Source organism: Dendropsophus ebraccatus, chromosome 1, assembly GCF_027789765.1.
Source record: "Dendropsophus ebraccatus isolate aDenEbr1 chromosome 1, aDenEbr1.pat, whole genome shotgun sequence".
NCBI classification, from domain to species: Eukaryota; Metazoa; Chordata; class Amphibia; order Anura; family Hylidae; genus Dendropsophus; species Dendropsophus ebraccatus.
The window spans coordinates 57,277,787-57,295,104 of record NC_091454.1 but is presented as its reverse complement, the minus strand read 5'-3'; positions in this window follow the sequence as shown (position 1 = coordinate 57,295,104).

The following is a 17,318-nucleotide window of genomic DNA, read 5'->3' as shown; positions in this document are numbered from 1 at the left end:
GCCCGAACGCCGCGCCGCCACCACCCAAAGGATCCCTGCACCCGGACATCAGCTGCCGCCGCCCGGTGACCCCGCAGCGCCGCATCGCATCACCCCGCCGCCCGCTGACCCCGCATCGCATCACCCCGCCGCCCGCTGACCCCGCATCGCATTACCCCGCCGCGCCGCATCGCCCCGCCGCCGTATCGCATCACCCCGCCGCTGCCGCCCGATGACCCCGCCGCCGCATGACATCACCCCGCCGATGACCCCGCCGCATCGCATCATCCCGCCGCCGCCGCCCGATGACCGCGCCGCATCGCATCACCCCGCCGCCACCCCGACCTCTGTTCCCCTCCCTCTCCGAGTCCGCAGCAGCTTGCACCCGCCCGCCCGGGACTCCCACCAGCTGCCGCCGCTGTTCTTCCGCCGCTGACAGGTGAGATACACAGCCCTCTCCCCCCCAATACTAAAACTCCCACCATGTCCTGCTAACAGGCCATGATGGGAGTTGTACTTCTGCAGCCTGTGGCCATCCAGGTTGCAGGAGTACAACTCTCATCATGTCCCTGTTGACAGGTCATGATGGGAGTTGTACTTCTGCAGCCTGTGGCCATCCAGGTTGCAGAAGTACAACTCTCATCATGCCCCTGTTGGAAACACTTTTTTTTTACTCATCAGGAAATCCTGAAGGTTTTTCCTGATGATTTCCTGATGGTAAAAACGGATTACTGTCAGGAAATCCTGATACTATCCTGATGACATTTGAGGTCTCCTGATCAGGATTTCCTGACAGTAAAAACTGACACGGACGTGTGAATGGGGCCTTAGGGTGTTTTTGTGGGACCATTTGAACAAATTTTACCACAAAATGTACTACAATATATTCCATCCACTGCAGTAAATCTGGCACATCTTTATTTTGTCAAGGCACATTTTTTTGCTGGAATCTGTACTTTTAGTCTCTACCATATTAAAGGTATTATGACTTTTTCATCCATTTTCACTACATTTTCCCTGGGATGGGATTTGACTAAAATAATCAATTCTAGCATTGTTATTTTTTTATTTTTTTGTGTGTGTTCTTCCGTGGGCTCAATAACATTACATTTTAAGGGCCAGTTCACACGGGGTAAAACTGGTAGAATTCTTCTGAGCGGAGAGGCATGGAGGGAGGAGGCGCATGAGCCATCCCATAGGCTGCCTGTATGGCTCTCCGCTGCGGAATTCCACCAGTTTTACTCCATATGAACTAATAGTATGGACCTTTCCACACATGGCAATACCAATTCTGTTTGTTTTTTTACTACTTGCAATACTGAAATACATTTGCAATAGAATAGCTGCTTGAGATATACGTGAGGCAATACTGTTGATGAGTTGAGAAAAACTTGTGTTGCAAGGTTGCGTTAGGGTCCTATTCCACCGGCCGAGGAGGGCCCGATCAACCATGTAAACGAGCGGCGATCTGCTAGATCGCCGCTCGTTTACTGGGCCTATTCCACGGCCCGATGATCGTTGAGCGAGGGCTGCAAGGACATTGTTACCGATGTCCTTGCAGTCCTTGCAGCCCTTGCAGCATCATACATTACCTGTCAGGTCTTCTCGGCGCTGTCTTCATCCCTGGGTCCCGCGCGCTCTATCTTTAGAAAGGCCGGTCAGCTGACCGGCCAAACTCTGCCAATCACAGGCCGCGGCGGTCCCAGCCTGTGATTGGCTGAGCGCTCTGTCAGCTGACCGGCCATTCTGAAGATAGGGTGCACAGGACCCGGGGATGAAGGCAGCGCGGAGAAGACCTGACAGGTAATGTATGCTGCTGCTGCTGCTGCTTTTCAGATTGTCGGTCGCCCGCCGCGCACCGCTATTCAACTGTAGCGATGGGCGGTGGGGGAATGATGATTTTAGGTCTGGCCCTAAATGAACGATCAGCCGATGACACAATCATCGGCTGATCGTTCTCTCTATTTCACCAAACGATAAATGGCCGAATCGGGCCAAATGGGGCCGATCCGGCCGATTATCGTTACTGTGGAATAGGGCCCTTGGGATACTGATGGCTATAGGATTGGGGCCTATTCAGGCACAATGACTCAGCTGGAGCTGTTAGAGACAAGTCCTTAATCTATGGAAAGAGACATCCACCTTTTGCTATTATGTGGGTACAGAGGCAGACAACCTCCTTAATGGCAACTAAGCCTAAATTCTCACAAAGATTAAATGTAACAAGGGATTACCAGTATAAAGACATTACACTATGTGACCTACTTATTTTCAAGTCAACACAAAGAGGCAAAGCAAATGAGCCATAATTTGCCACAACCACAAAAAAATAATATATACACAAACATGTTAGTATTCTATCCACATCATTTTACCATTATGGGGGTAAAATATTGATCTAATGTTGTTAATAGAATAAATAACATTAAAAAATAGATTTCATAGTTGTGTTATACATACATTAGCATATGTTGTGGCCTTTTCACGGTAATAGGTGGCCAAAATGCATTGCAATCTATCCTTTATTGAAGGTAGCAATTAGCTTCATGTTATTTTCCCTCTTCGTGTTCAGTCTTTCATTGCATAATTAAGTCATCATATTATTACTCACCCTCATATGTGCTTTTAATAAATCCATGTTCTATTAGCCTGCCTACAACTCTAGTGGGATGCATGATTAGTGACAAATGATGACTGTTAGTCTGCTGATGCTGTAGAACCATATTTCTTCCCTATTGACATCAAAATGAAAAATAGCTTTAAGGTTGCCCTGTTTTTTTTAACCATGATAAAAAAGAAATATTGTAAATGATTAATTTAACGATTAATGATTAAGTGTTTTTATGCGTGTGCAGGGGTCAATTTCCATTACTTATACAAATGCCTGATATTTCAGGGCTCTGTTACTGTAGTAACCAGTAAGACATAGGGTGCCAAATGAATTTACATGAATTTACAGCACATTTGCTTATATTTAGGGGTTATGCAAAAGGCTAAGCCTGGGCCCTACATCAAACAACTTGTTTTTAGAGCCATTACTAGATAACTTACTGTATAGCTGCATTGCTGATAAAAATTTCCTCTAAATCTCAAGGGAAGCTTGGGTATTATCTCTATAGGCTTGCTCACATAGCAGATTTCTCTATAGTAGAAATTCTCAGGCAGTTTTACAAATTTTATCAAGGATTTTTGGGCTTTATTTTTTGGGGGTTGTCAAAGATGGGTCTAGCACAAAAAAAAAGCTATCCACAGGCTATCAACAGTTGATTGACATGGTGCTGACAACTGGCTGCCCCCAGCATAAGGGAGGGGCTATCAACTGTTTTATCATGGAACACCTCTGTAAACAATACCTGTCATGATGTCACTGACATAATCACTGTGCAGTCCATTCTCTAGCTGGCAGTTCAGATATCCATGGATATGACAGCACCATGGCCAGTGATTGGTTGAGTGCCGGCAGAAGCAGAGTTGAGCTGTTTACCAGTAAAGCACATCCCCCACTTCTTTACCCTTACATCTCTGGCCGGTCACAATACAGCACATACTGCTCTCTGCTATGACATGGCACTGGTGGAAGTGCACTGACAGGCTGGTACTGTGCTGCTAAGTACTAAAGATATCATGTGAAGGAAGAAAGGGGTTACTGATACACTAATATACTATACAACTTTTCAAGGTGCTATGGGGAAAGAAAGAAAGAAAGAAAGAAAGAAAGAAAGAAAGAAAGAAAGAAAGAAAGAAAGAAAGAAAGAAAGAAAGAAAGAAAGAAAGCCTAGGTGTGTTCTTAATTTCTTTCCCTATCTCCTTAACATAGCAGTAGCTAAGCCCCACCTCTACTTCCTGTGTTCCCACCTCTTGTTCCTTTGTCTTGTATCTATTGCAAGAGACATATTTCACCTAACAACAAACAGTGGACAGTAGACTGACCGTGACAATGGCACAATGCTCTTTCTGAATGATGAATTAAAATATGGACCTAATGTGTTTTAGTTAGGCCCACACATTACACTAACAGGGTGATAGTATACCTTGGAGCAAAACCATGCCATGTTCTTGGCCACAGTGTATATAAAGTATTTATATTTTATATATTAACTTTATATACTATGATTACTTGTCGACAGCTATCCCCTAAAGAGGGCATACCTCTAAACAGATTAACTCCCATGCACACAAGCATATTTGGGATCCATATCCCCTTAAGTGTGCATGTCATGCATTGCACCTTGCTTAAAAGCAGTAAAACTAAAGGTCCCCATACACCTTAGTCTTTGATTGGCTAAACCCACAGATAACGGAAGATTTGGTTATCAATCTAAGGGGTATAGGCCATCCTGAGCAACCACAGATGATGTCAGTGGTGATAGGGGTTGACTTTCCATCACAGCCCACTTCTTTGTTCAGAGAGAGATAAGCATTATAGACATCAAAGGAAGCATGAATGATCTTTTGGCCGTCAGTCATTGAAGGTTTATAGGGACCTTAAATCTATGAAACTGAACTTCCATTGGATTCAGAAAACCAAAATATGTTGCTCAAAATTGTTCAATTTTACTATGAGCAAAAATGCACCTGAAGCACCTGAAGCCTTATTAATAACTTTATACAATGGAAGATCCAATGCAGATTGCTAGAAAAACAAGGGAAGAAGAAAAAGTTAAAGGAGAGGGCAGAAAGGAGATCTAAAAAATGATAGGCTTTGAATGTTCTGGTTTTCTTATTGATGATGGTTGTAGTGAAAATGGGATCCAATTCCAGGTTTGGTTATTGCATCTCCTGTTGTACCTCTGATCATATCCTGTATCATAATATATTTAGCTAGTCTTTACTAGACTAGATCTAAATCAGATCCTTGATTCAATTAGAGTTATTTTGCTCTCTGCAAAGGAAGCAAAGAAAAAAAAGGTAGGAAAGAGCCCCCTCCTCCCTTGTAGTGTGTAGGAGGCTGCTAGACGAGTGCTCTCCTTCATGCATTCAATACCTTGATTAAAATAAGTCTACCAAAGGACCTAGCGCTATTTGTCAAGCAGATGAATGTGTCAGCAGAGCAGTCTGCACTCTCAAGCAAGCAGCATAAAAAATTAAAACCTTTTATTCTGCAACAGACTGAAAGCTATTTCATAACAGTAGTGCAGACACCTCGGGGAAAAAGGGGTTAATGAGATAGCAGCACAGTGCAGCTGTGACAGTCATAGGATGCCATACACAGTGGGTCCAGTTGAATTGTGTCCATTTGGTTTGTCACACAGAATGGGACTTGTAGAAATCCATGTACTTTTAACAAAAAAAAAATCTTATTCCGATGAATAATAGAAATGCAGACATTTCTTAACCAAATCTTCCTTGTGTGAAATTACTCTAAGGCTACTTTGAGGTGAGCATATTTTGCATCGTATTTCACTTACAATTGTGGAATAAAATACACTACACTAACAATAATCTATGCATTTCCATTTGTTTTGTGGATGATACTGTATATTCTTACTAAAGTAGAGAGATTAAAATATTGATGTGTCTACATGTGATCCATAGTCCATACTGTATCAGTATATCATCAGTATTTCTAAACCAAAGAGAACAGGCCAAGATAGAAAAAAGTATGCACATCCCAGTGTAAGGGTACGCTCACACTGAGCAAATGTGGCAGAATTTCACCTGCCTCAGTGTGACACTGTTTCCCTATGGGAGGGCTCGTGCATCTCCGGGTGCGTCGATCTCCACCCAAAGAATTGACATGTCAATTCTTTGCGCAGAGAGTGGCGGGAGCACTGTCATGCAAGCTCTCCCATTGAGAAATAGTGTCACACTGAGGCAGGTGGGAATCCACATGAACATACTCTTATGTTGTAATATACTAATATACTTAATTGAAAATGGACTAAAAACAAACTGTATACAGAATGTAAAAACGACCTGAGGAGGAACACAATATCAGTCTACCTCACTAGACAAGGACCCTGTTACATGCAATGTATTGCCTCCCCTCAATATCACATTGTAAAGTCACAGAGGAAGTGTGCACCATGCTACTGTATATGCACTAGAATTGTAAATAACAAGTCACAAATATATATGGACCATAAATGTATAAAGTGACAAAGGGCAGCAAGTGCAATGGTAAAGATATACTCTTAGTTATATGAGCACAATAAAAAGCTGCAATGAACAACCTCACCAATGAATGATAATACACCCAGTAAAAGGAGGAAGAGTGGTCCTGGCCTCACATGTTCCATCAGTATTAACTTGACTTCATCAGGGGTCTCCTGTGGATAGGGGCCAAGTAAGAATAACTCAGCGAACCCTTTTAAACACAATTTTTAAGAATTTTTTGTGACTTTTCTTTTCTATCTATATTACAAAATAATCCTGAGATCTTGTGACGTGTCCCACCACGGGTGTTGCTATTGGTTACACCCTTTGTAAAAGCCTGTACTTATTGTTAGTCAGTAGTGATAAAGTTTCGCCACCAGATGTCGCTGTTATAGGTATGAGTCCTCAGATGCTGCACGGCTGAAGTATGTAAAGGGTTATTGTTTATTTGTGTGTTATCTGGTTCTGTGAACCTATATGAGTCTTCCCTTCTTCTATCCTATCATCTCTCACTTTACTTCTTCTAATGCACTCTTCACCCACTCACAGCGCACTTTAGACACGCTGAGAAGGAGGTCACATGGGTGGAGGAAGTGTATGAGTCTTTTGTGTTGGACATTGTAGGGGAAGGACGCAAGCTAGAAAGCTCCCTACAGTGGTCCCTCTCAGGCCCTGGCCCTCTGCCAGGTCCCCTTTCCTTGAAATTCAGTCTTAGTAAGATCTCCGTATGGGTAGGAAGCAATACAAGACACAGCTAAGAGATTCTTCTTAGTATACTCTACATAACACTATGCAGTGTTAAACTCCTTACAGGAAAGGGCAAGTCAGAGACAACCCCAACCCACGCCGGGAACTAGGAGAGTCACAGTGCAGGACAGTATCCACAGACAGTAGTAAGCTGTCTTCAATCTCAAAGTGCGGGGAACCCTCAGCATTCCGCTAATCCCAGGTAACAAAGTCTGGGGCCTTGTGTCACCCACATAGGACGGTTCAACCGACACTGGTGGGCATTAGGTGGTGCGAAGACCCAAAGGTTAAAACACGGCACAAGGTATTCTCTTCTTCTAAGTATTCTTCTACCTCATTCTCCAACATCCCGGCAGAGCACAGTACTACTTGGGTTAGGATACTCTTTGTATATTTCTCAATGCAACTCAGTCAGCACTACTGCACTTCTCGCTATACTCCTATCACAGAACTGGATCCTGTATTATCAAGTGTCCTACCTTGTGTATTATCGAGTGTACTATCAAGTGTTTTCTCAAGAGAACCATATTCTGTCAAGGGAAAGTTGTATTTTCTGCTGCACACAAGTACTTTTACAGTAAACCAGAGATTATTTATGATAAAGAGAATTTGTAACAAACAAAGATGGGAGCTGCTAATAATTTACATATGGGATGCTGCCTTTGTCCCAATTGCAGAACATATTCAAAATCAACACAGAAAGACAAAAAATGGACACACATTTAAAAACACCTAAAAAACCAATAAGGGTGAACCATGACAGGGAAAGCGCTTGAAAATATCTGTCGCTCCCACGGCAGCCCCTACACAACAAGATCCTTCCAGGCAGGGGCTGGCTGGCAAATTTTAGATGGTGGGAAAACTGGGTGGCCACATCATACTGAGTATAGGATGGTGGGAAAGCTGGGTGACCTCCATCATACTGAGTATAGTGGTGGGAAAGCTGGGTGACCTCCCTCATACTGAGTATAAGATGGTGGGAAAGCTGGGTGACCATATCATACTGAGTATAAGATGGTGGGAAAGCTGGGTGACTATATCATACTGAGTATAAGATGGTGGGAAAGCTGGGTGGCCACATCATACTGAGTATAGGATGGTGGGAAAACTGGGTGAACACATCATACTGAGTATAGGATGGTGGGAAATCTGGGTGACCTCCATCATACTGAGTATAGTGGTGGAAAAGCTGGGTGACCTTCATCATACTGAGTATAAGATGGTGGGAAAGCTGGGTGACCATACCACACTGAGTATAAGATGTGGGAAAGCTGGGTGACCATATCATACTGAGTATAAGATGATGGGAAAGCTGGGTGGCCATATCATACGGAGTATAAGATGGTGTAAAAACCATAGTTCACTTTTCCCTTCACATGATCACTTTTCCTGCCAAAATGATCCCCCCCCCCCCCCTCCCCCAAGCAATTCCCCCCTGTGGGTATGAGCAATCCGTCACCCATAATTCAATTCTCCTTCCCCCTCATGTGCACACCCCCTATTAGTAAAAATAATAGTAAACAAAACAACATACAACATACACACATACTGTAGTTCTACCAAAGCATGAGATAATCATGCAGGGAGTTGTTCTACCACAGCCACACAGGATCATGCTGGAAGATGTAGTTCTACAGCCTACCCTATACACCATGCTGGGGGATGTAGTTCCACAGCTTCCCCCCTCCTATACTGTGTCAATCTCTAATCTGTTGCAGAACTTCAACTCCCATTATGATTTGCCAATAAGGCTTCATGGGGGTTGTAGTCCTCCACCTGAGTGAATGGACCTGGGATACTGTGAAGGGGGGGGGGATGATGGGGAAGATGGGGGTTATGATTTGTGTGTGTGTGTGTGGGGGGGGGGTGAAGGGGTGCCGTAGGGGATGCTGTGTGTGAGGGGATTGGGGGGGGGGGGGCTGCTGTGTGTGAGGGGATGGGGGGGGCTGCAGGAATGCTGTGTTGGGGGGGATGGGGGCTGGAGGGATGCTGTGGGGGGGGATAGGGGGGCTGCAGGGGATGCTGTGTGTGAGGGATAGGGGGGCTGCAGGGGATGCTGTGTGTGGGGGATAGGGGGGCTGCAGGGAATGCTGTGTGTTGGAGGTTGGAAGGCTGCAGGGGATGCTGTGTGGGGGGATAGTGGGGCTGCAGGGGATGCTGTGTGATGGGGTATAGGGGGGCTGCAGGGGATGCTCTGGAGGGGATAAGGGGGCTGCAGGGGATAATGTGGGGGGATAGGGGGGCTGCAGGGGATGATGTGTGTGGGGGACAGGGGGATTGCAGGAGCTGCTATGTGTGGGGGACAGGGGGATTGCAGGAGCTGCTGTGTGTGGGGGATAGGGGGATTGCAGGAGCTGCTGTGTGTGGGGGATAGGGGGGCTGCAGGAGATGCTGTGTGTGGGGGGGATAGGGGGGCTTCAGGGGATGCTGTGTGGGGGGGATAGGGGGCTGCAGGAGCTGCTGTATGTGGGAGGATGGGGGGGCTGCAGGGGATGCTGTGAGGGGATAGGGGGCTGCAGGGGATGCTGTGGGGGGATAGGGGGGCTGCAGGGGATGCTGTGTGGGGGGGATGGGGGGCTGCAGGAGCTGCTGTGGGGGGGTGGGGGGGCTGCAGGAGCTGCTGTGTGGGGGGGGGGATGGAGGGCTGCAGGAGCTGCAGTGTGGGGGGGGGGGGATGGGGGGCTGCAAGAGCTGCTGTGTGTGGGAGGATGGGGGGGGGGGCTGCAGGGGATGCTGTGTAGGTCTCCCCTGAACAGTTGTTACCTGGCTCCCTGCAGACCACCATCTTCTATGTGTTCCGGCTCCTTTATCCAGACTGCAGGAATGGCAGCTGGGTGGGAGAGAGCAGCCTCTAGTGGCCGGAGGGAGAAAGAGCAGCATTTTGCTTTTAACTATAAGCCTCATAGGCTTTAGTTAAAAGCATAGGGGTCTGCTAAGGGGGCGGGGCATGTCATCATGGCGGGGGGTGGAGCTTCAGCGGCGGCCCGCAAAACACAGTCCGGCCTCTTAACATTCTGAAAAGAGCGCTGGGCCGGACAGAAGCTGCAGAGCGGCTCTGAGACATCCAACCAGCTTCCAGTGAGTGGTAGCTGTGCGGCCCCATACCGCACAGGGGAAGACCAGCCCGGGGGGCAGATGCCACCCTGCCCCCCGGCCCTGAGGGAGAGTATCTGTGTATTGCCAACATGGCGGATGTCAGCGTGCGTGTCACGCAATGTGCATGACCGGAAATGTGTTCCACCAAACCGGAACCCAACATGCGTTCCAAAGGAGTCACATCTCTGCATTCCATTCGTCACATGATCTCTATCTAGTGCTTAGCTCATGATGCCTACTTAATGAAGCTGATTATCTTACCCCTACACGAATGAATAGATGGTCACACACTATATCACCTTCGATGCACTCTAATAACTGAAGAATCCTAAAAACGCTCTAAGTTTTATGGTAGTGCATGATCACTATCTGAACTAAGTTCCCCAATCACTTTATCGTAAAGATATCAACCACGAACAGGCATTAATATGTTGATTAGTCACACATTATATCACATGATGGCAGAAAAATGTATATTAAAACATAATAGGTTATAACCATCCCCCATGACATATATCGAAGCTCGGCATGCGTTTCAAAAAAAGAGTCTCATATCTGTGTTCAGTTTATTACTACATATTCCAAAACATAGGCATAGCCTCAACTCATACATGTGTTTATAGCAATTTGGATCCTGACCATGATAAAGACCATACCCTGAACATAATACCAGATAATACCATAACGTTCTCAAATATGCCAGAACATTCTCAAATAACAGTATACCACTCTATAATATGCCATTTTAATCATGCATACTTTACATACATACGTTACATACGAACGTTATGGTATTATCTGGTATTATGTTCAGGGTATGGTCTTTATCATGGTCAGGATCCAAATTGCTATAAACACATGTATGAGTTGAGGCTACGCCTATGTTTCGGAGTATGTAGTAATAAACTGAACACAGATATGAGACTCTTTTTTTGAAACGCATGCCGAGCTTCGATATATGTCATGGGGGATGGTTATAACCTATTATGTTTTAACATACATTTTTTTGCCATCATATGATATAATGTGTGACTAATCAACATATTAATGCCTGGTCTTGGTTGATATCTTTACGATAAAGTGATTGGGGAACTTAGTTCAGATAGTGATCATGCACTACCATAAAACTTAGAGCGTTTTTAAGATTCTTCAGTTATTTGAGTGCAATCGAAGGTGATATAGTGTGTGACCATCTATTCACTCGTGTATGGGTAAGATAATCAGCTTCATTAAGTAGGCATCATGAGCTGAGCTCTAGATAGCGATCATGTGACGAATGGAACGCAGACAGGTGACTCCTTTGGAACGCATGTTGGGTTCTGGTTTGGTGGAACTCATTTCCGGTCATGCGCATTGAGTGACACGCACGCTGACATTCGCCATGTTGGCGATACACAGATACTCTCCCTCAGCTAATAAGGTACGGACACCTGTTTTTTGTTCAAGTTTATTCAATTTCCGGACAAATGGATATATAAAGATGCATGTTTTGTGGAACCATTACCCCTGACGAAGTCATGTGATGTGACAATACGCGTAGGGTCTGCAGTCCGGAGTCCCATTCCAGAGCCCTGGGTGATATTCTATGCAATAACATTTTTCCTCACTACTGATTCTATGGGAGTAGGGTGTTGTAGCACGTGGTCACTTTTCTGGATGTATATATGAATTTTTTCATTGAGTATTTATTTGTTTATTCATGTATTTGTGTGAGCATGTGTACTTTAGGAGGTATTATTATTAGTGACAGTGTCTGAGGGTTATTTTGTTATATGTTGTACAGGGCCTGGAAGGATCTTGTTGTGTAGGGGCTGCGGTGGGAGCGACAGATATTTTCATGCGCTTTCCCTGTCATAGTTCACCCTTACTGGGTTTTTAGGTGTTTTTAAATGTGTGTCCATTTGGTGTGTAAATTGTTGTATATTTTTTGTTAATAAAGATATTGATTTATTTGGTATATGATTGTGGGTGCGCCATTTTTTGACTTTCTGTGTTGATTTTGAAAAAAACTTTGTAATTCTTCGCCTCACACCGACACAGTGTACACTACATCCTTGGGACATTTCCCCTTTCTGTGGGTGGCAGTACCGATGCTCTGGGAGGGTCATTACACTGGCCCACCGTGATAACATCCCAAGGGACCCCGTAGCAACCCGGCAGGACACTGACCATAGGGGAACAAGATACAACCGGCCTTCTAAACTAAAAGCAGGCATGCCATCACACCTGTGTGCCCAACCGACTCTGGCGTCATGACATAACATCTTAAGGTCTGGCTGTATATTGGCAAACCACCACCAGAGTGGCGTAACACTTCACCACCTAGCAAGTGACTGGCCATTCTTCCGACACAACACCTCGGGGGCTCACCACACTTGTAGTTCTCATTCTAACCATTAGGTCTAAAACTAAGCTGAGATTTCCTGTTCTGTCTGTGGTTAAAAAGAAGAGGCTGTTGTAAAGCTATCTGTGCAGAATTACATTATATAGATGGCCCCAGTATAAGATAGTAGCAGCTCTTCAAAGTCGCAGAATACACTCAGTAATGTTTCACATTCATCTCAAGGGGACTGACTCATGTCACTAAATGCTGGTAAAAACAACTGATGGCAGCCCCCATAACCATTAGCAAAGAGTGAAATAAATAAGTAAAAAATTATAAGAATCAGTAAAAGAATATCTAGGTGATACAGTCTCTTTAAAATAATTACTTCAAAATTATTTTAATGGTGCAGTTTCAGAGTTGGGCTAGAACTTTCTGTAGGGTTAAACAACTAAAGAGGTTTATAGCTCTCTGCTTCAGAGCATTGTATGGCAATTATAGGCAGGGATTAAAAGAAAGCAGCTAAGGGAGGGAGATGTGAGGGGGAAGCACTGAAGCGCCAGTGGGCAGATGAAAATCTAATCCTTCAATAATAATGTCCCTTCCACCTGAATGCTTTGTGTCACAGGTCTCACGCAAAGGGATTACTTCAAACAGGTGCCACCAGCAGTAGATGAGTTAACTCATCATCCCCATTTAGATGTCTTGTAAGTGTTTAATTGTATTTAAAACATGCTATTCCCAAGTTACAGGAACCAAAGCATAAAGGGAAAAAACAGGTTTTAATAGGCTAGTAAAGTGGTTTAGTGGTCTGGATATTGTGCCCATCATATGTGATAGATTTACTCACCTCACTATCCCCTGTCTGGCATCAGTGCAGGAATCAGGTTCTAAATACCTGATAATGTCAACTGAATCTCATGTCATCTAAACAAAAATCAAGTCCCAGAACCAAATCACTGACTCATAAATCATCTCAATGTGATCCAATCAGTAAGGTTCATTAGAATGCAAATGTATTCAAGCCGGTGACATTCTACATTCTGATCATTACCAGAACTATCCGAAATCATCACTGTCTGAAACACGGGAAGAGAATAATACAGCTAGGCAGGGGCGTAGCTAATGTCTCCTGGGCCCTGGTGCGAGAGGTCAACTTGCTACTGGTAGGTGTGTGTGTGTATATATATATATATATATATATCGCAAGACAGATATTACCAATAACACCAGCATATAGGAACAGAAAATATTATCACCATATATTTTACTGCCATACTGTTACTGACCAAATCCTGTATACTGAGACCAATATTGCCAATAATACCAGTACACAAGGGGGAAATATTAACAACCACACCACAACCATCACCACCATATTGTTACTGACCAAATACAGTATACTAAGACCAATAAAACAAAGTACCAGATAACAAGCAACAAATATTACCACCACATACTGACTAACACCACCACATAATGACTAATACCAGCACATACACCACCACTGCAGCTACTGACTAATAACACCACATACTAACACTACCGCTGCTACTGACTAACACCACCACATACTGACTAACCCCACCGCTGCTACTGAATAAGATCCACTGTACAAAGATCACTTTCACCTAATCCAGTCATATAGAGGTGGAAGCAGCTCCACACAGGTTCTGTACACCATATACATTACAGTGCTGTTATATCAGGTGACTCACAGGGGACATCTTCTCTGATCAGAGTTCTTCCCTTTTCATTTTCTTATTCTTCATCTGCCCTGGGCCATTATAAAAACTTCTCCGAGCCACGAATCCACAGAATCTGCCAGACAGACATATTAGACTCCTCACTCTGGCATAATCCTCATCTCTTTACACACTGCACATCTGTAATGGCCCATTTACACCCTCATTTAGTGGGTAGCCCTGACACTGTGACCCCCCTTATAGTATATATAAATGGCCCCCACTGCATGTTGCCCCACCTTATAGATGGCCCCCTATTCTCCCCCCCCTTATAGATGGCCACCTCTCCCTACCCCTTAACCCCTTAGGGACTAAGCCTATTTGAGTCTTGATGACCAGGCTCATTTTTCAAAATCTGACCTGTCTCACTTTATGCACTTATAGCTCAGTGATGCTTTAACATATGCTAGCAATTCTGAGATAGTTTTTTTGTAACATATGTTACTTTATATAAGTGGCAAAATTTGGTCACTATCTTTTGTGTTTTTTGTGAAAAAGATAAAAATATAATGAAAAATTTGAAAAATTTGCACTTTACAAACTTTGAAATTCTCTGCTTCTAAAAAAGAAAGTTGTATCACATAAATTAGTTACTAGGTCACATTATGAATATGTCCTCTTTATTCTGGCATAATTTCGTAAACATATTTTACTTTTCTTGGGTGTTACGGGGCTTAGAAATGTATCAGCAAATTATAAATTTTTCATGAAATTTCCAAAACTAATTTTTTTAGGGACCAGTTCTTTTTTTAAGTGTGTTTAGAAGGCTTTTATGCTTGACCCCCCCCCCCCATAAATGACCCCATTTTGGAAACTACACACCCTAAGGAATTAATCTAGGGGTATAATGAGCATTTTAACCCTACAGGGGCTGGAGGAAAGTATTCACAATTAGGCCAGAAAAAAATGGAAAATAGAAATTTTCAAATAATATGTTCGTTCAGATTACAGTAACTCATTTTCACAAGCAACAGGAGAGAAAAAGCACCCAAAATTTGTAACGCAGGTCCTCCTGAGTACAATGGTACCCCTTATGGGGGCGTAAACCACTGTATGGGCACACAGTGGGGCTCAGAAGGGAAGGAGTGCCAATTAGCATTTTCAGTGAAGATTTTGCTGTACAAGTTTTCAGCCGCCAGGTGCGTTTGCAGTGTCCCTGTAGTGCCAGCAGAGTGAAACCCCCCATAAGTCAGCCCATTTTGGAACGTTAACCCCTCAAATAATACGCCTTGGGGTGCAGTGAGCATTTTGACCCCACAGGTATTAGAAGAAAGTATTCAAAAGTAGACAGTAAAAATGAAAAACTAGAATTTTTCCAATAATATGTTTGTTTCATTTGAAATTTCTCAACTTCACAAGTAAAGGGAGAGAAAATGCACCCCAAAATCTGTACTGCAGGTTCTCCTGAGTACAACAGTACCACATATGTGAGCATAAACCACTGTATGTGCACACAGCAGGGCTCAGAACGGAAGGAGTGCCAATTAGCATTTGCAGTGCAGATTTTGCTGAACAAGTTTCCGAGCGCCAGGTGCGTTTACAGAGCCCCTGTAGTGTCCGCAGAAGAGAAACCCCCCAAAAGTCACCCCATTTTGGAAAGGGCACCCCTTAAAGAAGTCATCTTAGGGTGCAGTGAGCATTTTGACACCACAGGTATTAGAGGAAAGGATTCAAAATTAGACAGTAAAAATGAAAAACTAGAATTTTTCCAATAATATGTTTGTTTCGTTTGAAATTTCTCAACTTCACAAGGAAAGGGAGAGAAAATGCACCCCAAAATTTGTAAAGCAGGTTCTCCTGAGTACAACGGTACCTCATACAGTATGTGGGCATAAACCACTGTTTGGGCAAGCAGCAGGTCTCAGAAGGAAAGGAGCTTCATTTTGCTGGTGCAAAACCGCAGCTAGTATCGGTTGTTAGAATAGCGCAGTTGCTAAAAACTATTTTTTAAAATGAAATTACAGGTAATCTGGGCTGGTGACGGGCAACCTGAGAGTGTTTACTTACTATCTGGGGTGATGACGGGCAATTTGGGGTGGTACAAGCATTCTGTGGCAATCTGGGGTGTTTATGGGCAATCTGGGGGTGTTTACTGGCTATCTGGGTTGGTTACAGGCAATCTGGGTTGGTTACGGGCAATCTGGGGGTGTTTACTGGCTATCTGGGTTGGTTACAGGCAATCTGGGGGTGTTTACTGGCTATCTGGGGGTGTTTACTGGCTATCTGGGGGTGTTTACTGGCTATCTGGGGTGGTAACGGACAATCTTGGGGTGTTTACCGACTAGGGGTGTTTACTGCCTATATGGGGTGGTAACGGACAATCTGGGGGTGTTTACTGGCTATCTGAGTTAGTGACGGGCAATCTGGGGGGGTCACAGGCAAACTGGGTGGTGATGGTCAATCTGGGGTGGGTATGGTCAATCTGGGGTGGGTATGGGCAATCTGGGGTGGTTAGGGGCAATCTGGGGTGGTTACGGGCAATCTGTAGTGGTTATGGGTATCCTGTGGCAATCTGGGGTGGTTACAGGCAATCTGGGGGTGTTTACTGGCTATCTGGGGTGGTTACGGGTAATCTGAGCGGTTACAGGTAAACTGGAGTAGTTATGAATAATCTGGGGTGGTTACAGGTAATGTGGGGTGGTTACAGGTAATGTGGGGTGGTTACAGGTAATCTGGGGTGGTTACAGGTAATGTAGGGTGGTTACAGGTAATGCGGGGTGGTAACATTGTGTTTGGTGCACTTTTTTTTACTTTTTTACATTAGTGTACATTACTGTACACTAGTGTAACACTTTCATCACTAATACAATACACTGCACTGCTTCTGCAGTACGGTGTATTGTATTATGGGACCATCCTGCTGACAGGCAGTAGCACAGCCACCCCTGTCAGCAGGATGGCCTATCCATGGTAAGCCCGGGGGGCTTCATTAGGCCCCCGGAGTTACCATGGAGACGTCGGGGGGACCGGACGGCGCCGCGGGACCTCCAATCACGAAAGTGGACCTGCGGCGCCGTCCGGTACACACCGGAACCCTTTAGATGCTGCTGTCATGCTTTGACAGCGCCATTAAACGGGTTAAACTGTCCTGAGCGGAGAATCCTCCGCTCCGGGCAGTTACAGGAGGGGGCCAGCGGTCACACTGACCGCTGATCCCCCGCACTGCTGCCCCCGCCGGGTGGTAATTTATTCTGATGCATCCGCCGTTAAAAGGTGCATGCAACGGAATAAAGCCTATTAGTGGCCGCCGTGAAAAGGCAGCACGGTGGTCACTAAGGGGTTGAAGATGGCCCTCTCTTCGCCCCCCTTATAAATGGCCCCCTCTCCCCCCT